Below are 21,509 nucleotides of genomic sequence, written 5' to 3'. Positions count from 1 at the left end.
ATTCCTGGGGGCCCCTGGATCTTCTCAGTGACAGGCATGATAAATTCAAATTGCATTTCCACAAATCCATCCAAAGTGGCGGTCCCACAGGCACCTCCTCTAGCATTAAGCAGTGCCAGCATGTTGCTTTGAGGAGGGGAAGAAGGGATAGTGTCAGGTCTCACAGCTGGCTCAAACCTAAGTCTTGTCCTAGGCTGTAAGCTTTCCCAAAGCCTTATTTCCTTTCTAAGAAAGATACGGGCTTATTTTGTTTGTGTTCTACTTTTATTTTTTGCTAGACCAAACATGTGCACCTGTTTTCATTCAGAACCCAGGCCTGCTTGGATCTCAGCGAATAATCGATCTGTAAAGACCCATCAGGCCTCCAAGAGTGTGCGTGCGAACTGGCCGGGCAAAACACTCATGCCATGCCTCCTTCCTGGCTGGTCTCACACAGCCATGGGCTGCAGAAGCCTCTCTGAGGACTATAGCGTGGTGGGGGCTGCAGAGCCGGAGGCTAGGGACACAGTGACCTCTTTACACTTTCTTCAGATATAAAAGGTATGACACACACACATGCAACCTGTACGTACACATTATTTTTTAAAAGAACACCCGAAAAATCCTCAAATATGAAGGTACAAAAAAAAAAAAAAAAAAAAAAGAACGCAGATCTAACTACTGCTACCAATTAGGAGTTACATATATATAAATTCCACCAGTATGACCTTATAATATAGAGACTATTATAACCTATTATTTTTGTTTGCTATATTGAGAACATCTGTCCCTGTCAATAACAGTACATCGATGTCAACGTTTTAAATGGCTGTATATCATCCAATTGTATGAGTGGCTATATGATCCTAAATTGTTGGGTAGGCATTTATGTATTGACTTGCTATTTAATGAAACACTAGGATGAATTTCTCTGCATGCACATTTTGGGGACACTTGTCCAACTATATCCTTGGTACGGGGTCCTATAAGGAGAACTTGCTGGTCACAGGTTAGAGAGGTCCTAGTTGACCTATGGATAGATTGTACCTGTGGACACTCCCACACTGATTTTCCAAGGGCACCTAATCAAAAGCTTTAGATGACTCCAGATATATTTGGCAAGAGAGATCAGATGACTGCCCTCCACTAAAATTTGGGCAGTCTAAATGAACATTTTGCAAAGGGGCAGGAGGGAAAAGAGGAAGCAGAAAAGAGGTGTCCACTTTTTTCTGATCTCCCATCCCCTGCTGAGACAAGCCATGTGCTCTAAGCAGTTAGCTAAGATGACACTTGAGGGATCATCTGGGGCCACTATTAGGCCCCAAAACAAGGCTCAGACCTGGGGTAGAGTGCAGGTGTGAGTACTAGTGGCTTCTGGGGTTGAATAACAGGGTGCTCCCCATCTCAAATCCAGTTTCCTCTGTCTGCAACTGATGTAAGTGAATTCAGATGCACAATGAGCCCGGTCTCAGGCCCCTCAGCCAGGCCTGATTCAATGAGCAGGGCTCCAGCCTGGAGTCGGGGCGCTGAACAAAGCCCACAATGACAGCAGAGGTCAGGCGGTGTCACCAAGGCCACTCAGCTGCTCTCCATCAGCCTCCGGAGCAGGGGCCCCGGTCCTGTCATCTGACTAACGCAATTTCCACCAGGCATCTGGGCAGCACCCGAGGCTCTGGCAGTCACAATGATTCCAATCTTTTCTGCCAAATGAAGCTGGTCCGTAGGCTACCGAGCCTTTGCCCACTACCCTCCCAGGCTTGGCTGCTCTCTCTGGCCGCTCTGGAAGATGAGCTCCAGTCACATTTTTGGAAAATGGCTGATGATCAAGATCAGAGGCAGGGGGAGCAAAGGGGAGAGAGGTTTAGAGCTGTCAGCTTGAACCATAGCTAGAAGCTGGATGAGGGGGCATGCCTTCCAGTAAGGCACTAATCTTTCCTGAGTAGACAACATCCCAAAATACACTGGGAGGAGTAGCAATTGCACAAAGGTTCTGGTTTGCAATACAGTGGGATGAGGAGAGGAGAGCGATATTTAAGCAGAAAAATCTGGCCATGTTGTTGGGAGACCTCCCACACAGGCAAACTCCTGCGCTTGGGTGGGGCCGCGCTTTGGTTTCTGTTCAGTATTTTCTTGCTGTAAATATAACCAGCCTTGCTCCTACTTTTCGGAGCCCGTTAAAACACAGCTTTCTTCCTATCTCCCTGTCACTGCTTTTCTCCTGTCCCCATTGAGCAAAACAGTAGATCGTAGGGAATTTATCTGTTCCCCATGACAATCTGCTTGTAAATTTTATTAATTTTATTTTCCATGGAGCCTCTCTTCTCTGGCTAACAATACTGCTGCCATCCATCTGCAGGACTGTATATTGATTTCATAAATACCTCCAGTGGGCTGACAAACTGACAGCTTTAATGGTGTTACTGATGGGGCGTGGAGGAGGGTTCAGGGCTGGGTGCTTCATTTTCGGTAACGGTCCCTTCACAATTATCGCAGGGCCTTTGTGAGAGTCCCTAATAGTGTGTTTATCTCAGCGTGATGCCAGAGCATGGAGCTATTGTTAAGTACTATCCTTGAGAGAGACAAGAGCCACCATTTTCCACTGACACTTAAATAAAAATAACAAAATCTATCCACGATGCCCAAGAGCCTACTTCTGGCCAATTGCTTGTTGGGGTTTTAGTGTCTCCCCCTTCACAAGGGAAGCTGCTCAGGACTGAGGAACTGCTCAGAAGTGACCCCAGAAGGGGATTAAAAAAAAACAAAAAACATTTGAAGAAAGGTATGAGGTTGGAGTAGGGTACAGGAGGGGGCGGTGTGCTGGATTTTTCTGGGTAAGTAAAGGAAGATGACTGATGGGAAAGGCTTTCCTGGTTGGGAAGTGGGGATAGGTATTGGGACGCCTTTTTAAATAATTAGGGCTTTGAGAGAAACGGAGAACTGCATTAGCTAAAGTGCATTTTCCAGCTTCCGGAAAATGATTAACCGACTGATTATTCCATCCAAAAACACAAGACCAAAGAGGACTTATTGAGGAGACAGTAAGTCAAATAGGAGTTGGCAAGAACCAATATATCCCCCTTCCAGCCACCCTCCCCCCTTTTTAATTTACTAAAATGCTTTGGACACAGATTAACTTTCTTCACAAATTTATTATTGCTTCATCTACCTTGAAATGGGAACTGCGGACATTTTGATAAATGGATTGAAAGGCTGTCTAGTTCCAGTGGAGCTTTTGAAATGCTTCCTGGGGCTCTCCCTGCAATGTCAGCCTGCTTTGTTCTCCGAGGAGCAGAGAATGACAGTTCCCACCTTCACCCCTACCCCTGCAAGACTAGGGGCAGGAACACGTTCTCCTCTTTGCTCTGCTGGGGACAATGGACTTGTCTTGGTCACATTCATGCTACCAGGAAATCCTGTCTGTGTTAAAATGGCAGTTTGTGGAGTGAATCTGATCCAAGCTGTCACTTCCAAATTAATTCCGAAGCTACAAAATGGGGCTTGGAAGCTCCTCAAAACTTGAGAGATTTCTTGTTTCTGAAGTGGGTGGGGCTACTTATGATCTGTATGATCATTCAAGTGACTAAAATGCTCTTTGCCTCTGTTTTCCCATCTTTACAGTGGGGCTGTTAGTTTTACCTCATCAGTTAATTGTGAGAATGAAATGAGACACGTAGAGCCCCATGTGTAATCATTTGCACGTTAGTTGTGTGAATATGGTCAATCTCATGACTCTTACATCTCCAGCTGTCAAATGGGACTGCTTTCCTAAGTCATATGGATACTGTGCCCAGAAATATCACAGTCCCACCTGGAAGTCTACACAGGTACCATTATGACTTATTAAACTAAGGTTGTAGTACTCTGCAGAGCATTCTGCACAGTATCTAGAACACTCTAAGCACTCAATGAATAGCTGCATTTCCTTTTTGTAGTTTCCTCCCATTTAGCTCTGGATTGACATTGCTGAAAATGTCCTTTTTCAGCACCCCCAGGACACATGCGTTCAATTCTACAAAGAATAAAATATATAAATGTTGCTATACTCTTTCCATAAAATCTGAGGGAGGGAGTAAAGCTTCTCTCATCTATCACCTAGACAGGGGTAGCCATGTTTGATTCTAGGTTCTTTTGGGTAAGACAGGAGAGCTGGATTCAGAAATAAAAGGTCTGTCTTATGTTGGGTTCCCTCAGAAGCAGCCACCGAGCCAAAGACACAGAGGTTAAGTGATTGATTAATGAAGTGCTCCCAGGAGGGACCAGTGAGGGATTGGAATGGAAAAGGTGAATAAAAGTACAGTCAGGCGAAGTCTTGGCCTTAGCCCAATACTGTGGGCTCCCTGTCTCTGAGCAGCCCTACATCAGACTGTTAGGGACCACTTGGTACCTAATCCCTTGGTTAGGGACCACACAAGAGAAATGTAAATTCCCAGGATCTGCCTGCCCTCCATGAATGCTGGGTGAGGTGCCTCCAGCAATCCAAGGACAGATTGCTGAAGATGTTCCCAGCCAGGAGACTTTGGCAGTGAAGTTCAAAGAAGCAGGTCATAGGATCCAGTAGTAATGGAAGGAACCCAAGGGGATCCACCCCAAAGTATTCCTAAGAAGGCTTCAAGGACAGTTATGAATCTGCAAAGTTCTCAGCAGATTAAAATATCACTGTCAAAAGATGGCATATCTAGGACTAAAGATCAAGAGACTGCACAGGAAACTGACTGACCAAAGAATGTGGGAACTACCCAATCTGGCCTGGGGAGGTTTACACTTCTTTGCCTATCTCCTCAATCCGTCTGCACTGAGACCGACATGGCGCCTTTTTAGTAACATTAAAAAAAAACTCCATCAACTCGTGAATAGTCAGACTAAAATAGAGGATGATCTTGAAAGCATTTATATTTGGAACCATTATTGGATTTGGGATCAGCGCAGTGGATTACCATTCTGATTCTCTTTGACCTGAATATATATTAGAATTACTTTCACATTTTCTGCCTAGTAGGAGGAATCCTGCCCATTGGTGCATTCAGTATCAATCAGAACTCATTTAGGGATTTAAAAATGTCTGATGGATAATCTACGATTCTAAAACTTCCTGTACTCTCAATACTACCATCTTACAAAAAGCTACTCTTTGCTCCTGCCCCCTGAACCCCCACTTCTAATATATAGTAACCCTGTGACTCACCGCTCTGTGCTAGGAACTAAAGGGAAAGACACTGTTTTGCTTACCTTATTTTATACAGCAGGAGGGACAAATATGCAGGAGAAATTATTCCCTGGGGATTCTACAATGTGGACTTCAGGGAGGATTTATCTTAATAGGTACATCTCTTCTGCAGGCAATTTATCTTAATAAGCAAGATTATATGTTTGCAGTTGGGTCACTGTCAAAATCAAATGAACGCCAAGCATATGTCCCAGCTAAGCTCTGGTACCTCCAGCTGGGTGTCTAGTCAATGGCAGCCTTTGTCTGAGGAAGATTACAATGGAGTAACTGACTCATTTCCTGAAAGAACTGCCACCTATCTCAGGGATCCAGGGAATCAAAGTATCAATGGGGGACAAAAAAACGCCAATTATTTCCCACTGCTCCAGTTGTGTTTTTGAATATTTCAATGCAGCGGGAGTTTACATTGCATGCTCCCTTGATGTTAAAAAGTTACTGGATGAAGGATATCAATACAAGCTCCTTCTGCAATCCTTTCCCCCACAAATTCATTAAAAAAATCCTGGCCATGCCATTCAGATGTTTAATACTGACGGACTGAATGTCAGCTGGGATGCTCATTTCCCTCAGTGAAAATAAATTGAATATCTACTATGTGTTCCACTATGCTTGAAGCTGAGATAGAAAAGTGGATAGTCCCAGTTTACAACCTTATTTATCACAGATACAAAGAATAGACCCCCTTACTTTTACAAATATAAAATAAACATCCAGACACCTCAAAAAGTGAGAGCAAGGATGGGTACAGTGGCTCACATATATAATCCCAGCACCTTGGGAGGCTGAGGAGGGCGGATCACCTGATGTCGGGAGTTCGAGGCCAGCCTGGCCAACGTGCTGAAACTCCGACTCTACTAAAAATACAAAAAATTAGCCAGGCGTGGTAGTGCACGCCTGTAACGCCACCTACTCAGGAGGTGGAGGCAGGAGAACTGCTTGAACCTGGGAGGGGGAGGTTGGAGTGAGCCAAGATCTTACCACTGCACTCCAGCCTGGGTGACAGAGTGCGACTTCATCTCAAAAAAAAAAAAAAAAAAGTAAGTGCAGCAGTTTCATTGTTTCTTCCTTTTTATCCAGTAGAAAGCCTGTCTCTAAACTCACAGTATTAATTGTTCCCAGACACCAAGCAAAATATTTTACAGTTTTAGTCGGGTCCCAAAATCTTTTTAGATTTTAGGAAGGGAAAAAGAGAGATGTCCATTTGAATCACTAGGACTCACAGGGAATGCAGGCTTTTTTTCATCAGGTACTTTGGTTTTTATCTTTCAAGGTGGATGGTTTGAGAAAAATTAGAACAGTACAAAGATATTATTAAGAGTCAACATGGTGCTGGGCAGTTGTTGTCATAGAAGAATTTTCTGATCAGATGGACCAAGAACCCTGCTATGAGAACAAAATACACATTCATTTCTGTTAATTTTTTAAAATGTAAAGTGAGAATAGAATTGTGGTTATATTTTCTTTCATTTATGTCTTTATCGTTGAGAGACACAGACTGGAATAATTAGGAATAAAATGATGATCTCTAAGTTTTGCTTCAGAATAATAAAGGAGAGGAGGAAGTGGTAGAGGAATAGATAAAACAAGGTTGCCCGGGGGTTGGTACTTATTGGAGCTTAGTGTTAAGTACGAAGGAGGTTCATTTATCATCCATGCTTCACTTTTTGTATGTGTGATATTTTCCATAATAAAAAAAGAATGCAGATTCCTGGGGTCCATCCCAGACCTATTGAATCAGAAACCCTAATTAGGCTTGAGTCTAATTTTAAATAAGTTTGAGAACCATGGGTGGAATGACTATGGCATTGGATTAGGTGTTAAGTCCTGGTTCTGCTACTCAGCATGCTATGTTTCTTTCAGAGCATCAGCTCAATTCTCTGAACCTCCACTTGTACTTCTATGAAACTGGGATAGGCGTCAGAGATAATGGACAAGCGAGTGCTTTCTAAACTTTAATGCAGTACATAAACGCAAATTCCTATCTTCACGTTCTAGCATGAAGTTCACAAATTTAGCATCCTATTACCTTAAATGTTAAAGTCTAAAGAAATTTTGGGAGCAGGATGCAAAGGCCTCCTGTGTCTCAGATACGAGACTGCTGATGTTGGGCAAAACGCCTATGGGATAGACAGTCACAAGAGAAGCCTGAAGTGGGGACAGTGATGACACTTAATCCATATTTCAGAAAGCCACTCAGGAGCATCTCATTGCTGAGGGAGGGAAAATATCTTCAGATGTTGAAGCCAATCTAAGGAGCCCGATACAAGACTACTTCGGAGTTTGAGTATACAGATAGGAAATCAGTAGAGGAAAATCAGTCAAGGTTGGAAGTCCTGAATTCAGGGCAGCAAGCCATGGTTTAGAATATTCTATTCATTCAGCCATTCTTCCTGTGAACAGATACCTCTTTGCAGCCACAGAATGTAATCTGAGTTTTCCAAACCACCACTCTTCCAGGGCTAGTGGGGTTAACTGATGTTTCCAGTCCAAACAGAAGCTTTCTTCATTTAATTATCATATGCAACTCCAACTAAGGCTCTTTGTGTTCATGAAACGGCATTATAATTGACTGATCATCTCCAGCAAATGGTACAGAAGCTGAGCTTCTCAACAGCTCACTAATCCCTGGGATTATCACAATTTAGCGACAAGGCAGTTAGTTACATTAGATGGGATTGGGGAGCTCTCATTATCAGCCCAATTATGCCCTCTGTTCTGGTCCAGGCTTGTGTGTGTCACTAAGTGGTCCAGGAAATATCAGCGGGGTTCCAACGACAAGCGCCTGACTCCTCAGTCCATGTGTACCTCATTATGTACGCTTCAGGGGGTACAACCGCGAGTTTGGTGTCTTCACATAGTGTGCAGAAATCTGGTGCTGAAAATCATCTGATTGTGAAGATCTAATTATGTACCTGAGATAGTCCCCTGCCAATTTTAGGCCCAATGAGATGTTACAGCTTATTTATCAACCTTGGTTGGGTGTGGATGGGGGGCTCATTCACCTGATTCAAAAGCAAGGAGACTGGTGTTTTGTTTCTAACTGTTTGGAGCTATGTGTCTGCCCAGTGAGGTTTGGGAAAGGGAACCCATTTCTATACAATCCATCCTCCTCTGAGGCTGACATACTGGTGACCACCCCCTCTGTCCCTCTTCCTTGGCAGCCATCTGAGGCTTTCATTCCTAATTTGATTGTCGTAGCTGACACTGTCAATCTGAAATCCAGTAGCGTGTCTAATGCTGGCTGGACAACGGGAAGGCAGGGGGAGCAGAGGGGGAGGCAGATTCATCTCGAGAAGTAGCTTTATGTAAATCGATCCCTTGGCCCAAAAGCTGGAGCAAAGCATTTGCTGATTAATTGGAGAAGCGTCCTTGTTCCCATGTCTTCTTTAGAGAGATGGCCCAAATTGAGCCCTCTCTTCTTCACAAAGACATTCCCATGCCAAAAAGTTTTTGCAATTAGGAGATGAAACCTTGTGAGTGAGGAGGAGGTGGCGGTGGGTGGGTGGGGGTGGGGGAAGCGTTTTTGAAATTGTTCTGAAATGAAGTGTGTTGTGCATTTGGCCTGCTTTGTGATTAATTGCTGATCTGGGCACCCTCATTTGCCTCCTAGCCTGTGGCCTCATAGCCTAGGCAGAGTATCTCACAGGTGAAGATCTACTAATGTGATAATTAGCAAAAATTAGGGGAATAGGGAGTATGCTTCTAACATGTTTTTCTTAAATTTATATTTTTAGTTACCACTTGGGCCCGTTTCTGTTGGTGTCAGGAAGGAGGGGAGTGCGGCCGATGGGTCCAACCCTCTTTTCTACGTCCGCTTATCTTTTCCTGAAAAAGAAAACTAAAATAAAATGGCAGATCATCCACCAAGGTGGTCCTTTTTTAACTCAGTAACTTGTGCCAGGGCCCTGTCAAATTGGACTTCTTCAAAAAAACCTAAAGGCAGAGTAGCTACCTGAGCGCAGGAGAGAGTGAGTTTGGTTCTGGAAAGGTTGCTTGTTGCTTCACCATGCTGATGACATGGAGTTTGGCAATGCGGTGTTTTATGGTGGCTCTCCAACTAAATTATTAGCTTTGTGGAAGCAGGAACTTCTGCTAAGCATAAGGCCTGAGGCACAGCTTTAAAAACATTTGTTCAGTGGATAGTAAAAGTGAACATGGTTTTATGCCATTGCGTGGTCCATGGGTGGCTGAGAACGCACCTCAAGCTATGGGAACCTTATTTTCTCCCTCAAGTCCAGTTTGTCCCTTTGGATCACAAATAGCTCTGGCTGTCTTACTCCATCCTTCTACCTCCACATCCCTGGCAGCGTATCATGCCTGACAACTAATGCTCGTAAACGGGCTTGCAAACGAAGGAGCCACAGATAAAGCCTTCGATGGGGAAAGGTTTAGTGAGCTAAGCTGAAGCGGGGGAATGAGCACTTATAGTGGGAAGGTAGGCTAAGTGGACAGATAACTTGCTTTTTCTGAATACAACTGAACCTGGCCTGAGAGGGTACAACAGATTTGGAAAATGAATTCAATTCAGAAAAGGGCTATGTGCCTGACAGTGTTTCATCTCCAAGAACAACTTATCCCCCCCCCACCAGCCTTTCTGAATTCTGGCACTCCGAGAGATTAGGATAATACAGATAATGAAACTCGGGTGCAGAAGGAGATACTTTAAGCATTAGCCTCCAGGAGATGTTAGAAGGGGGTCATTGGCAGTGAGCAAGTTCTGATGATCTTTGGGATAATCTACACTGTGATCTGACTCCTCTCAGCCAAATTGTCTAAAAGCTCTGGAAACCCTCCCAGAGGGTAGTGAGGTGAGGAGGTGAGAAAAACAGAGGACGTCAGAGGGCACTGCCGTTTGGGAGAAGATGAAGCCACTTTTTTTTTTTTTTTTTTTTTTTTTTTTCAGCGTCTACTCCATTGTAACCTTAAATGTTCAAATGGATCATGAAGAAAGGAGTCTTTGAACACGGCTCTGGATCTGCCTAACCCTAAAACTCTTTATGATATGGTACTAGAGTTCCTCTCACGTGGCTCACTCTGTTCCATTGAGGAAATGCGAACTTGCCAGGGCAGCAGTCGGGGGGTAGGGGTGGCGGGGGCTGTGCCTGGGCTGCCCAGAAGTTGGAATTTGGCATGCAGGGCCGCAGCTCGAGGGAATGGGGCTTGTATATGCCTGTGCTTTCTTGTAACTTTCCAGAAGACCCTTGAACAAGTGAAACCCCAATGGTAGAGGTGAGATGCTATCCTGGGGCCATCTGCTGATAAAATCTATGTGCTTCAGAAAGGCTCAAAATTATCTTCTCCCAAAGCAGGAAAGCAATTCAGCAAGAGCTCAGCACGCTGAGTTGCAAAGCTGGCTTCGGAAGCCCGGTAACAGATGAAGTATACAGCAGCTTAAGCCATTAGGCTATGTTAATACCATAGAATGACGTTTCTCGTCACAACCCCCTGTACTATTTATTGTTCCATTCAAAGCAATTACAGTTATTGCTAATAACTCACACCTGTGGATGTGCTGATATTGACTACAGGAGAATAGATGCTGTTCTCTTGCTTATTTATGTAAAAATGGATGCAGTTCAATAGATTTACACCAAGTTTGAAGTTAACACTAATAATTAATCCCAGACCTGCTTCTGGCCATTAGCCTGAAAGGCACCAGACAAGGGACATGAGCGCTGCAAGGACCCAATGAACTGCAGAGATGAAATTCATTAGTGACGAATGTGAGACAGCTGCCACTAGTCTCCTGCCAAATACAATGCACTCCCTTGTCCCCAGCAAAGAGAAAAGGACTTCCAATGGAGGAGGCAGCGGGGAGACTGCTGAAATGCCTCCCTTGTGTTTCTGAGGCTGTTCATCCACTATAGCCCAGGCCACTATAGCTTTTCTTGGTAACTCAACTCCTTGCCTTACATGCCTGCTGGAAGTCATGTGGCCAAGAGCCCAGGAGGCAGTGAGGTACAGTAGTGAAGGCACAGCTCAGGAGCCTAACAGACCTCGGTGTGAACTCCAGCTTTGTCACTAGCGTGACTGGGCCTCAGTTTCTCCATCTGTATAATGTGGACCATGAAAATACCTATGTGGGAGATTTATTTTAAAATAGTTAATGAACTTTGAGTTCACTGCATGTTGTACCGCTCACAAAAAGTGCTGGATAAGTACTGGTTGTTATCCGTTCTTACATCGTTTCAATTCGGCATTCAACATTATGTGAGTAAAAGAAAAACATTGTCATCTTTCCCCACAGAATATTACAGAGGCATACTACAACTATAAAGCAGCAACTCTGGGTCAAGTTCAATATGAAAGAAAGCAGTCACTGGGATCCGCTTGGCCTGTCCTGCCTCAAAGCTTTCCTGGGCCCTGCAGGGAGGCTCTCTCTTATGGAATCCACCACAATCTCCTGAAGACAGCGAAGAAGGGGACACAGGTTAAAGCTGTCCAGCTTCCGGTAATCCCCCAGGAGGCTGGTTGGCAAACAGTTGTCCATGCGGCAATTGCTGTGCAGACAAGTTGGCAGCAGACTCCCACAAAGAGGAGGGGAAAGAAGAGGGGCCTGAAGGGCGTTGGTGGGACAGTGGGAAGACACTGGGAAGTGGCCCTTGCCCAAGCACAGAATCTGGGTTGAGGACAGAATGTTGGTCCAGCTGTTTCTGCCCAGACTCAGGACAAGTCAAAGCACCCTTCTGCCTTCCAAAGGAGGCTGGGACCTGGGTGAGATTCGAAGGGGTCCAGAGCTGTGCAGGAAAAGCCGTAAGAGGAAAGGACACTCTTACGCAAGGTGGGAAGGGGAAGCTCATTTGTCACCACTAAAACAAATTCCTTGGTCGTGGTTTCTCTCTTTGGAGATGCAAATCCTCACAACCCTGTTAAAACTGTCTTGGGGCTTACATTTCAACGAAGCGTCATCATTACTAGGGTGATTACAATGTACCCAGGGTGTTAGGCACTGCAGGTCAACACCAAGAAAATGAGAAGACGGTCCCTGGGAGTGGACAAGAGGGATGACAAGTCTGACGTCACCTCTGCAAATGGACCCAGCTGCTTGAGCCAGGACTCAGTAGGCTTCTTTCGCCTTTTCCATCTCCAAAGCCCACGGAGAAGGCTGCTCCAGGAGCCAGGAACAGACCAGAAAGTCAGCCTCTGAGTGCAGGTTGTGGAAGGGGCTGAGTCCGTGAACGTATGATCCCTTTAAAGATAGACAGATAAAGATGAGAGAGAGAGAGAGAAAGATAAAGATGGAGACTGACACAATGAGACAGAGACAATGAAACCAGAGAAAGCAAAAGAGAAAAAAAAGCCAGAGACTGAAACACACATACACAGAGACAGTCATTTCACAGAAGAGACCGTGAAAGGCAGAGACACACAGAAAAAGACACAGATGAGGGGCAGAGAAAGAGGATGGAGACAGGTGCACACATGCTTGCACGCACACACATGCGCACACACACATGCATGGGCACACACAAAGGGACGTATAGAAACAGACAGGCTGAGAGGACAAAAGGGAAGGCTGCAGGCGGAAGCCAAGCAGGGGTTCGTGCGGCTGGCAGACAGAGGTTCTTGCAAAAGATCTTAACATTTGGGCTTCCCCAGGATCTCCACCTGAGTTTCCTCTGGGGACAAGGATGTACCATCCTCCCTGGACCCTGCGTTGAGCTCAGGCCCCTGTGCTTCAGCCTAGCCTTGCTCTCCAAGACACCCCCAACCTTTGCATCCAGCCAGAGGGGAGCTACCCAGAACAGGGGAAGGTCAGGAGGGGCTTCCCCTAAACCCCCACCTAGCCGCTCCAGCTCTTCGCGTCCCCCTCAGCTCTGGAAGCCAGAGACAAGGTTTTGGCAGAGAAAGCTTGTGGTTTGAAACTTTTTACATTACAAAGCGAGTTTTTAAAAGCTCCATAAAATTTCAAGGCACATACTTAATGTTCAAATGGCAGAATATATCGATTCCTGCCCATCCTCTAGTATCTTAAGTTTACCCAGAGGACCATTTTATTTAATTAACTTGGTGCTTTATTAATATAAATATTCTCCTATTGATCATAAGAGGGCCTGACAGGCACTCAAGCTGGGTATACATCACCTTCCCTCCAAGCAGCGCCACTTAGAGGAGTGGCTGGCTTGAAATCAAGGAGAGTGGCAGGAAGTGGTCCCCTGGGATGTCAGGCGCAGATGAATCTATAGCATTTTTATGGAGGGAGGCTTTTTTTTTTTTTTAAAGATCCAGCTCCTCGCTTCTCTTAAAGCAGAAAGCATATGGAAATGAGATATGAAAATGGACTTGGCTTACGCATATCAATTAAGCATGTCGATACCTTAATTAAATCGTTCCACGAATGAGATTTATACCAATGAATATGTTTTATAGTTATAATAGCTTTTTTGGCCACTGTTCAAAATGTCAAATAAATCGTGAAAAAGGGGATTAAAAGAAGACATAATTGACGTTCTGAACTGTAGCCAGTTTTTTTCTTCCTTTCTTTCCCTTCATTCATGTGATTTTTGGAGAATGTATATAAAGTAATGGGGCCTATAATGGCTTGGCTTTGTAAAAGTCTTTTTATCCTTCAATTCTAATCCTTCTTATCAACTTTCCTAAGTCTCACACCACTGAACCTGCAAACGCCCTCACTTTCTTCTGGTCCTTGGAGCTTCTTTTTAATAACATGCAACCAGAGCTCCCTGGTATAGCCACAGAAAGGAGAAACACACCCTCTGCCCTGACAAAACCCAAAGAAAACAGAGTACGTATAAGGTTAAAGGCATTATGTGAGAAGGCTATTACCATAACATCCAAACATTTGGGTAAAAGTATTCTTAATCACTTTTGTAAAAGGCTAAAAGCAGGTTTTCTCTAACTGAGCCAAGAAAGTAAAAATTCTGACTTCTGTTTTCTTCTAGGCTTTTGTTTTCTAAGCTTTTCTAAATCACTTATTCATCAGTTTATTTCTGTAGATAACCATGGTGTGTTATTCCTTTAAGAACAGAAAACAAAGTGAAGAACTTCAAGGCAGGTGCAAGCCTAAAAATAAAAAAAAGGGCTGAATGCGGTGGCTCCTGCCTGTAATCACAGCACTCAGGGGGGCTAAGGCAGGAGGGTCACTTGAAGTCAGAAGTTCAACACTAGCCTGGGCAACATAGGGAAATCCCATCTCTACAAAGAATAAAAAATAGCCAGACATGGTGGTGTATGCCTATAGTCCCAGCTACTTGGGAGGCTGAGGCAAGCAGATCACAAACCTAGGCGTTTGAGGTTACAATGAGCTATGATCATGCCATTGTACTCTAGCCTGGCCGACACAGCGAGACCCTGTCTCTTAAAAAAAAAAAAAAAAAACCCGCAAAAAGCAAAGATGACATTGTTAAGTATGTGACGTTGGGCATTTGCACTACTGTGGATTCTTCCCAATAAATCAGAGACAGAATGAATGAAGTTATGAGCATTGCCACGTAGGTTCACAGTTACTCTCTACAGTGATGACTGCAATAAAGAAAATGAAAGAAATGAGTATAAATGTCTTTGGGCCTTCATGCAATTTCATAAGTATATTTCAAATCTTGGTTAAACACTTGAGTTCTGAACCTTAGCCAGCCCACTGGGTAGAACACTGCCCCAAAGTGAGAGAACAGGAGGCAGGAAGTGGGCACCCTTTAGACTTCTGTGCTCTGCGATGGCCCCGAGGCTCTGGCCTATGAGGCAGTGTCTGTGGTCTCTCACCCTTTCACCACCAACCCCTCCCAGTTCCTGAGGAATGGTGGCTCCACACAGGGGCTCCGGGAAAAGAGAAGTTAGAATATTCATTCTCTGTGAATAGACATTTTTCAAAAGAAGGCATACAAATGGCCAGAACGTAAACCAAAAAGAAAAGCTCAACATCACTGATGCAAATTAAAACCACAATGAGATATCATACTCCAGTTAGGATGGCTACTATTAAAAAGTCAAAAAATAGCAGATGCTGGCAAAGATGCAGAGATAAGGGAGCACTTAGACATGGTTGGTAGGAATGTAAATTGGTACAACCTCTCTGGAAAACAGTATGGCGATTTCTCAAAGAGCTAAAAATACAACTACCCATTTGATCCAGCAATCCCACTATTGGGTGTCTACCCCAAAGAAAATAAATCATTAGGTAAAAAAAAACACTTGTGGCCAGGCGCAGTGGCTCATGCCTGTAATCCCAGCACTTTGAGAGGCCAAGGTAGGTGGATTACCTGAGCTCAGGAATTTGAGACCAGCCTGGGCAACATGGCGAAAACCCATCTCTACAAAAAATACAAAAATTAGCTGGGCATGGTGTTATGTGCCTGTAGTCCCAGCTACGCAAGTGCTGTAAAGAAGTTCTAGATGTTTGTATGATGGGAATGTGCATAATAGGAGAGCTCAATCCATGCTAAGCAGCCAGAGGAAGTAAAGCTTAAATGGAGATGGGGAGAAAGAGCAGGAATTCCTCAAGGGAAGTGTGTTAGTGGGGGAATGAGGCAGAGGTTCTCAAAGGATGGTCTCTAGACCAGCAGCATTTGTATCATCCGGGAACTTGTTAGAAATGCAAATGCTCAGATCTTATTTCCGACATTCTAAATGAGAAGTTCTGGGGTTGGGGCCCAACTGCCTGTGTTTTAAATAACCACTCCACGTGATGCTCGTGAGCACCAAAGTTTGAGAACTCACTGCTGTGAAGCTTGCTGGGCACAGGGGACAGTGAACAAGGATTACCGAGGTGGTTGAGCATGTGACATACGTAAATTTGAGAAGCAGATGAAGGTGAGTGTGGTTAGCATGGGGCAGGGGAGGCTGTTGAATGAGAGTGGGGGTAGCGGCTGAGTGAATGAGAATGGGAATCGTGGCTGGTTAGGAGGACAGGAGGTGATGGGCAGATGGAATCATATTTGGATATGATCTGAGGACGAGAAGGAGGCACAGAAGGGTTTCCAGCAAGGGAGAGCAGGGTTCTTCATTGATTGTTGGTGAGAATCTCTAAGCCAACATCACTCAATCAGCAGACCAACAGGCACAGTTTTCCCTTGTGCTGATTTGAAGAGCTAATTAAAAAATAAATGATATTTTAGCTAATTCACATTTACACGTAAATTTTCCTTTAAAAAGCCACAGATTGGCACTGTCTCGTCATATGCCTCTTCCTCATTCAGTTCTCCGCAGTGAGGAATAAGCTGTGAGTCTCCACATACACATAGGGCTGGAGATGAAAAGACAAGGAATTCAAAAGGAGTCGGGTTTCCTGGGAGTGCAAACCTGGTGTCCCTGGAAGCCCAAAATTCCTGTTCCAGCAGTGTTCCCCGTCAGGGCTTTACTTATTTTGACATTTTCTGATGAGTTATAAACCTCTCGGCACCTGTGTTTCATTAGAGGTGGGAGCTGGATCCATTCTCTAGATCAGAGGGCTGAGGCTATGACGCATGATGCCAAGGTCACAGAGAGCCGGTGTGGGATCCCGACTTGTCTGCTGTTTGTTCTACCTGTTCAGTCACAAAAGGGACACCAGTGGGGACATGGAGTGAAGGACGAGGGCCGCAGGGCCTTCTGGAATGGTCCTTCTGCTGTGGGTGCATGGCTGGAACACACAGGCCTCTCTCTCTGGCCCTCCTGGAAGGCTCTGCCCATCTTGTTCCTTTCTTCTCCTCTCTGTTATTGCCCCTGACGCCCCACTGTGATCCCCCTCCACAGTTCATAAAGGTCAGAGAATCATGGTGGTCCCTTCTAGCACCTAATTCACTGAACTCTTACTAAATAACTAAACGAAGAATTGTTTTGTCAAGTGGGCATTTCCATAAAACCTTGATGTACAGAAACGGTCACATTGAAGCTTCTCTGATTGAAGTGGGGACACAGGGAGGGGTGACGGGGAACTCAGTTGGTTGAACCCCAGTAGCCTAGAGCACTTTGATGTATTTCGGACCTTACCAACCCCTTCAATTTACAACTGCGGAGGCTGAGACACAAGGTAAGTACCTTGTCTGAAGCCCTTGGAAAAGTGGGGAGTGAGGCCCAGGCACTGTCGCCTGTGTCCAGTGCTCTCCTGTCACTCCGTTCCCGGAAGCCGAGATGTGCCGAGCAGGGGCGACGATGAAGACTCAAAAGTTCTGTACCCTGAACTTGCTGACTACCATGCCAACTTGGGACCAATCCTTCTGGATTTTAAAAATAAAATCTTGTTTCCCCCTGGACTTTTCTGCTAAGTTTGCTTCTGGTAGAAGACTGGTGAGAAAGTTCCAATGCGGGGGAAAAACCCAAATAGACTAACTCTCCAGTCCTGATCATCAGTCTTTGGGTATTCACAGCAGCACATCGGCTCCCCTCAGAGAGGCAGTCATAAAATTTCAGAGGTGCCGACTCTCGTCTGTGGGGCTAATCCAGAAAACCTTACATTAGAAATAATAATAATAATACCACACTCACGCTTAACTACTTATCATGTGCTACTGTTTTTCTAAATCTTTTGGCATAGGCTTCAATGTCCTTTTCTGAATTCAGAAAAAGCTCCCAGACTTCACTGCAAAATGCTAATTCCAGCTCTGGGGACGGGGATGATGGTAGGAAGGTGAAAATTGCTATGGAGATTGTACGTTTCTGATAGACATGTGTGTGCAATTAGAGAAACCCCAAACGAGGGATCAGGCCTCTGGTCTCTGGAGGAGGACAGTTTGTGCCAGTTTCAGCCGCACAAGGATGCCCCAGGCTGCCACAGGAGTTCTAGACATTCCTGGGGTCCCTCAATATCACAGACTTGCAGCCTTCTTTACAAAGATGGGGATGTCCAAACCCTGCTCACCAACAGGGGTGCACCCCTGAGGCGCCATAGGAGCATAATCGTTTCCTATCCTTTTCCTCCTCCATGTTGCTGGCTGACTGGGGGCAAATGTACCCAGATCCTCCCCAGTCAGAGGACCTTTCTTTCTTATTTTCGTCAACACCTGTATGCTTATGGGTGCAGCCTTCTTATTCTGAAAATTGTTTTTTCATTATCAAGATGTCCTGAATATTTTGTTAGTTAGAAGGTAAGTATTCAACAGTAATAAAGTATACTCATGTATCTGCAAATGCCAGGAAAGTACTATGTGATGATATTAAGTGCCATCAGTCATGAGTTCTGGGTTTGTGATAAAATGAATAACTTTTTATTTTCCTCTTTTTGATGACTGGTTATGTCCACTCTTGCTTCAGTGACTTCAATGACTGTGCATTATATGTATGATAAAGAAAAGCATTTATTATTTCCTGAAAGCAACACACACAGCATAAGGACATTCTGCAAAGCACACGAAGGCAGAAGCAATTCCTGTAGTTCTTCTATTCAAAATAACCACTGTAAATATTTTACTTATTTCTTTTGGTCTTTCTTGTATGGATAAATTGTGTCTTTGTGTTTATATGTATGTGTGTATGTGTATGTATAGAGAACAAGTTTTCGTCACATGCGCACACACACACACACACAGAGAGAGAGAGAGAGAGAGAGAGAGAGAGAAAGAGAAAGTGAGAAAAAGAGAGGGGTTTCATTTCATATTCTATTTTCACCAAACATCACAACTGGGCAGTTGTGCACAGGAGAGACAAGGGGACTTCATTTTATACCCTTTTATATCTTTTGGATTTTGAATCATTTGAATATAATGCCTATTTTCCAATAGGTTAAAACATAATTCCATATTCCAGTAAGGATTTTCCATGCTGTTGCATTTTGTGTACTCATTTTTGAAATGGTTGCATTATATTCCTTGCAAACATTCTGGAAGGGACAGTGACTACAGCAGATGCTCGGCAGTGGCAGACGAGTCACCCGGTTGTCCTGACCTTCTCGCACCCTCGCCCTCTCTCAATCTGTCCGAATGGCATGCAGTCCGCAGTTTGGTCTGCGGAAGACTAGGGGCAGGTTTCCAGCAGAGATGATGTCACCCTGTGGGAATGAATTGTGATGTCAAGACGGATGAGCGGTGGAGGAGGACGGGAGACACTGAAGAGCCTGAATTAATAGTGTCTCCAATGCCCAGACCTTCCGTGGACTGCACTGCTCAACTGAGAAGGGACGCAGTGCTCTGGATTGATTGTTCCTGAGGTGGCTCCAGGGACGTCTCCTTGCTTTTGTGACAAGGGACTTTGGAACACCTACAGTCAGGGTAACAAACTGCAAGGAAAGAAGGCAAAGACCTGCACTTAAAAGCAATTCTGAAGACCAGCAAGCAGGGTCCATTACAGAACTTCTGTAGCCTGAAATAATACAAAAAGTAGTCTAGATAATGAAGTTCACTGCGACTCTAATTACGCTATACCATATATTACAAATGATGAAGGTGTTCAACTCCTGTTTCAACTGAAAATGCTTTCCACAATGAGACCTGGGGAGGAATGGCAGATGTTTCTCATGCAGAGGCACACACCTTACAGGTGCATTATAAGAGGCTCCTGAAAATGCTCGTAATGCCTATCTATCCCATACCTGGATGTGTGACCTCCCTTATGGCTGTGACGGTAACACAAAAACCAGCAGGTGGCCACCAGGCTTCTTGTGTTTTCTCCAAACGCAACAACTCAAAGGCTTGTCTACACAAAACCATGCCATTCACGTAGGCATGTGTCCTCTGGTCACACATCCATCATGGCTGCATGCATATGTGAATAAACAGCAGCTAGGACAGGAAGGGCTACCTCTGAGCTGCTCTCATACACACGACTGATTTGGGGCATAGGCCTACTTTTCATGGATTCCTCCTTTGCCTACAGTATGCGTTGGACACTGGTGTTTCATTTAGGTTGCAACTTCTTTAAAACAACATCTGAGTCAACATTTTATAATCAGGAAATTCACATAAACATCTATCTGGATTTTTGGTTTCTCTTGCAAACTCCAGATATCCATCAATTTAGGTCCTCTCTCCCATGGCGCAAAGCTTAGTGGCAGCCGCTCTCTGTAGAAGGTACAGGCAATTCTTATTTCCAGTTCAGCACCGCCCACAGGCATCCCTGTTGCCTCCTAACACCAAGGCCCATGTGTCCACTGCCATTTATCACTGAGCTTGCACTGTTGTTTTTCTTATCGTAGAGAAATAATTTTATTATGCCTGCCCACTTCACTCAATTACTTTACTTGAAGACATTTGAATGGTAATCCCTGGCCTAGAGTTTTAAGAATATAGCCTGAAGATTTATTGAGGCATTATAAGAAGAAAGAGACACAAGGAATGAAACAATGCCTCCTGCTTTCCTCTCCACTAGTCTCCAAACTCAGCTCCTCCTGGCAGCAAACCTGGGTTTCTGGTTTGGGTTTGAGCACATTCTAAGGGACTGAAGCTCACCGTCCTTTGAGCGAGATCTCTGGACTTATCTCTTTAGACTTGGCTCTACTTTCCAGTTGTCTCCCAAAAGCAGCCCACCTTCCTTTCTGCACGATCTGCTCTAAACCTGTTCCCTAAATTTGTTACAAATGTGCAGCATTTCTCTTCTTGTTAAAAATGGACAGAGAGGTACATGACACCAAAGCCGAAAGTAGCACATCATCAAATGATTGTGTGCACGACCAAACCAACTGGGCTGAAAACAAGCTTCTTAAAGGAACTGTCTTCTCCCCTTGGTGATGAATCACATGAGAGTATTTAGTTTTTTGGTTGATTCAGGCTAGCTATGTAGTGAGGTCTGTGTGTTTGCACAACATGGAAAGTGAAGGCTCAATGTAACGTTCTCTCTCTGCTGTCATAGAGTAATAATCTTGAAGATTGAAGTAACTAAATGAACAGTTTCTACTACATTAGCTCACTCCAGTTGTTTAAAGAAATATTTTTGTCCATAAACACAAATTTACATAATCACTTACATGCATCTGCATATTTACATGCTAATGCATGTGCGCACACACACATACAAATATTTGGCCATATATCAGTGATGGATTAAACTTATCACAGGACACTTGCAAAGTGAGATACTAATAACAAATATATCTATATACTTGATCAGAATGCCTTCTGAAAAGAGAATCTCTTTTAAAACACAGTTTATGCTTTGCGTCCTTCAGAAGGGCAACTAGAGCCCCACCTATGAGACTGGGATGGACACCACAGTCCTCATGCCTCTTCTGTAAAGAAGGCACTCATGAAAATATCAGACTATAGAAATGGGAAGAACAGACTTGTTCTGCACCAGGTACAAAACCAAAAGCAGAAAAGCTCTGTTTAAAACCAAGCTGCTTCTCAACGGGTCTGATGAATGCCAGCCTCCTCTCTCTGCCCCTAACTCTCATCTCTGCCCCTTACTCTCATCTCTGCCCCTTACTCTCAATGTCCCAAGACAA

At 44.4% G+C, this 21,509-nt stretch overlaps 1 protein-coding gene across 2 annotated transcripts in view; it reads right to left on the bottom strand.

Moving 5' to 3' along the window:
* Positions 1–21,509, bottom strand: part of SLIT3 (slit guidance ligand 3) — a 627,330-nt gene that overhangs the window by 219,211 nt on the left and 386,610 nt on the right. The gene's annotated exons all lie outside the window — the stretch shown is intronic.

The sequence above is a fragment of the Saimiri boliviensis genome, chromosome 20 (genome assembly GCF_048565385.1).
Source record: "Saimiri boliviensis isolate mSaiBol1 chromosome 20, mSaiBol1.pri, whole genome shotgun sequence".
NCBI classification, from domain to species: domain Eukaryota; kingdom Metazoa; phylum Chordata; class Mammalia; order Primates; family Cebidae; genus Saimiri; species Saimiri boliviensis.
This window is presented reverse-complemented; position numbering and strand designations above follow the sequence as displayed.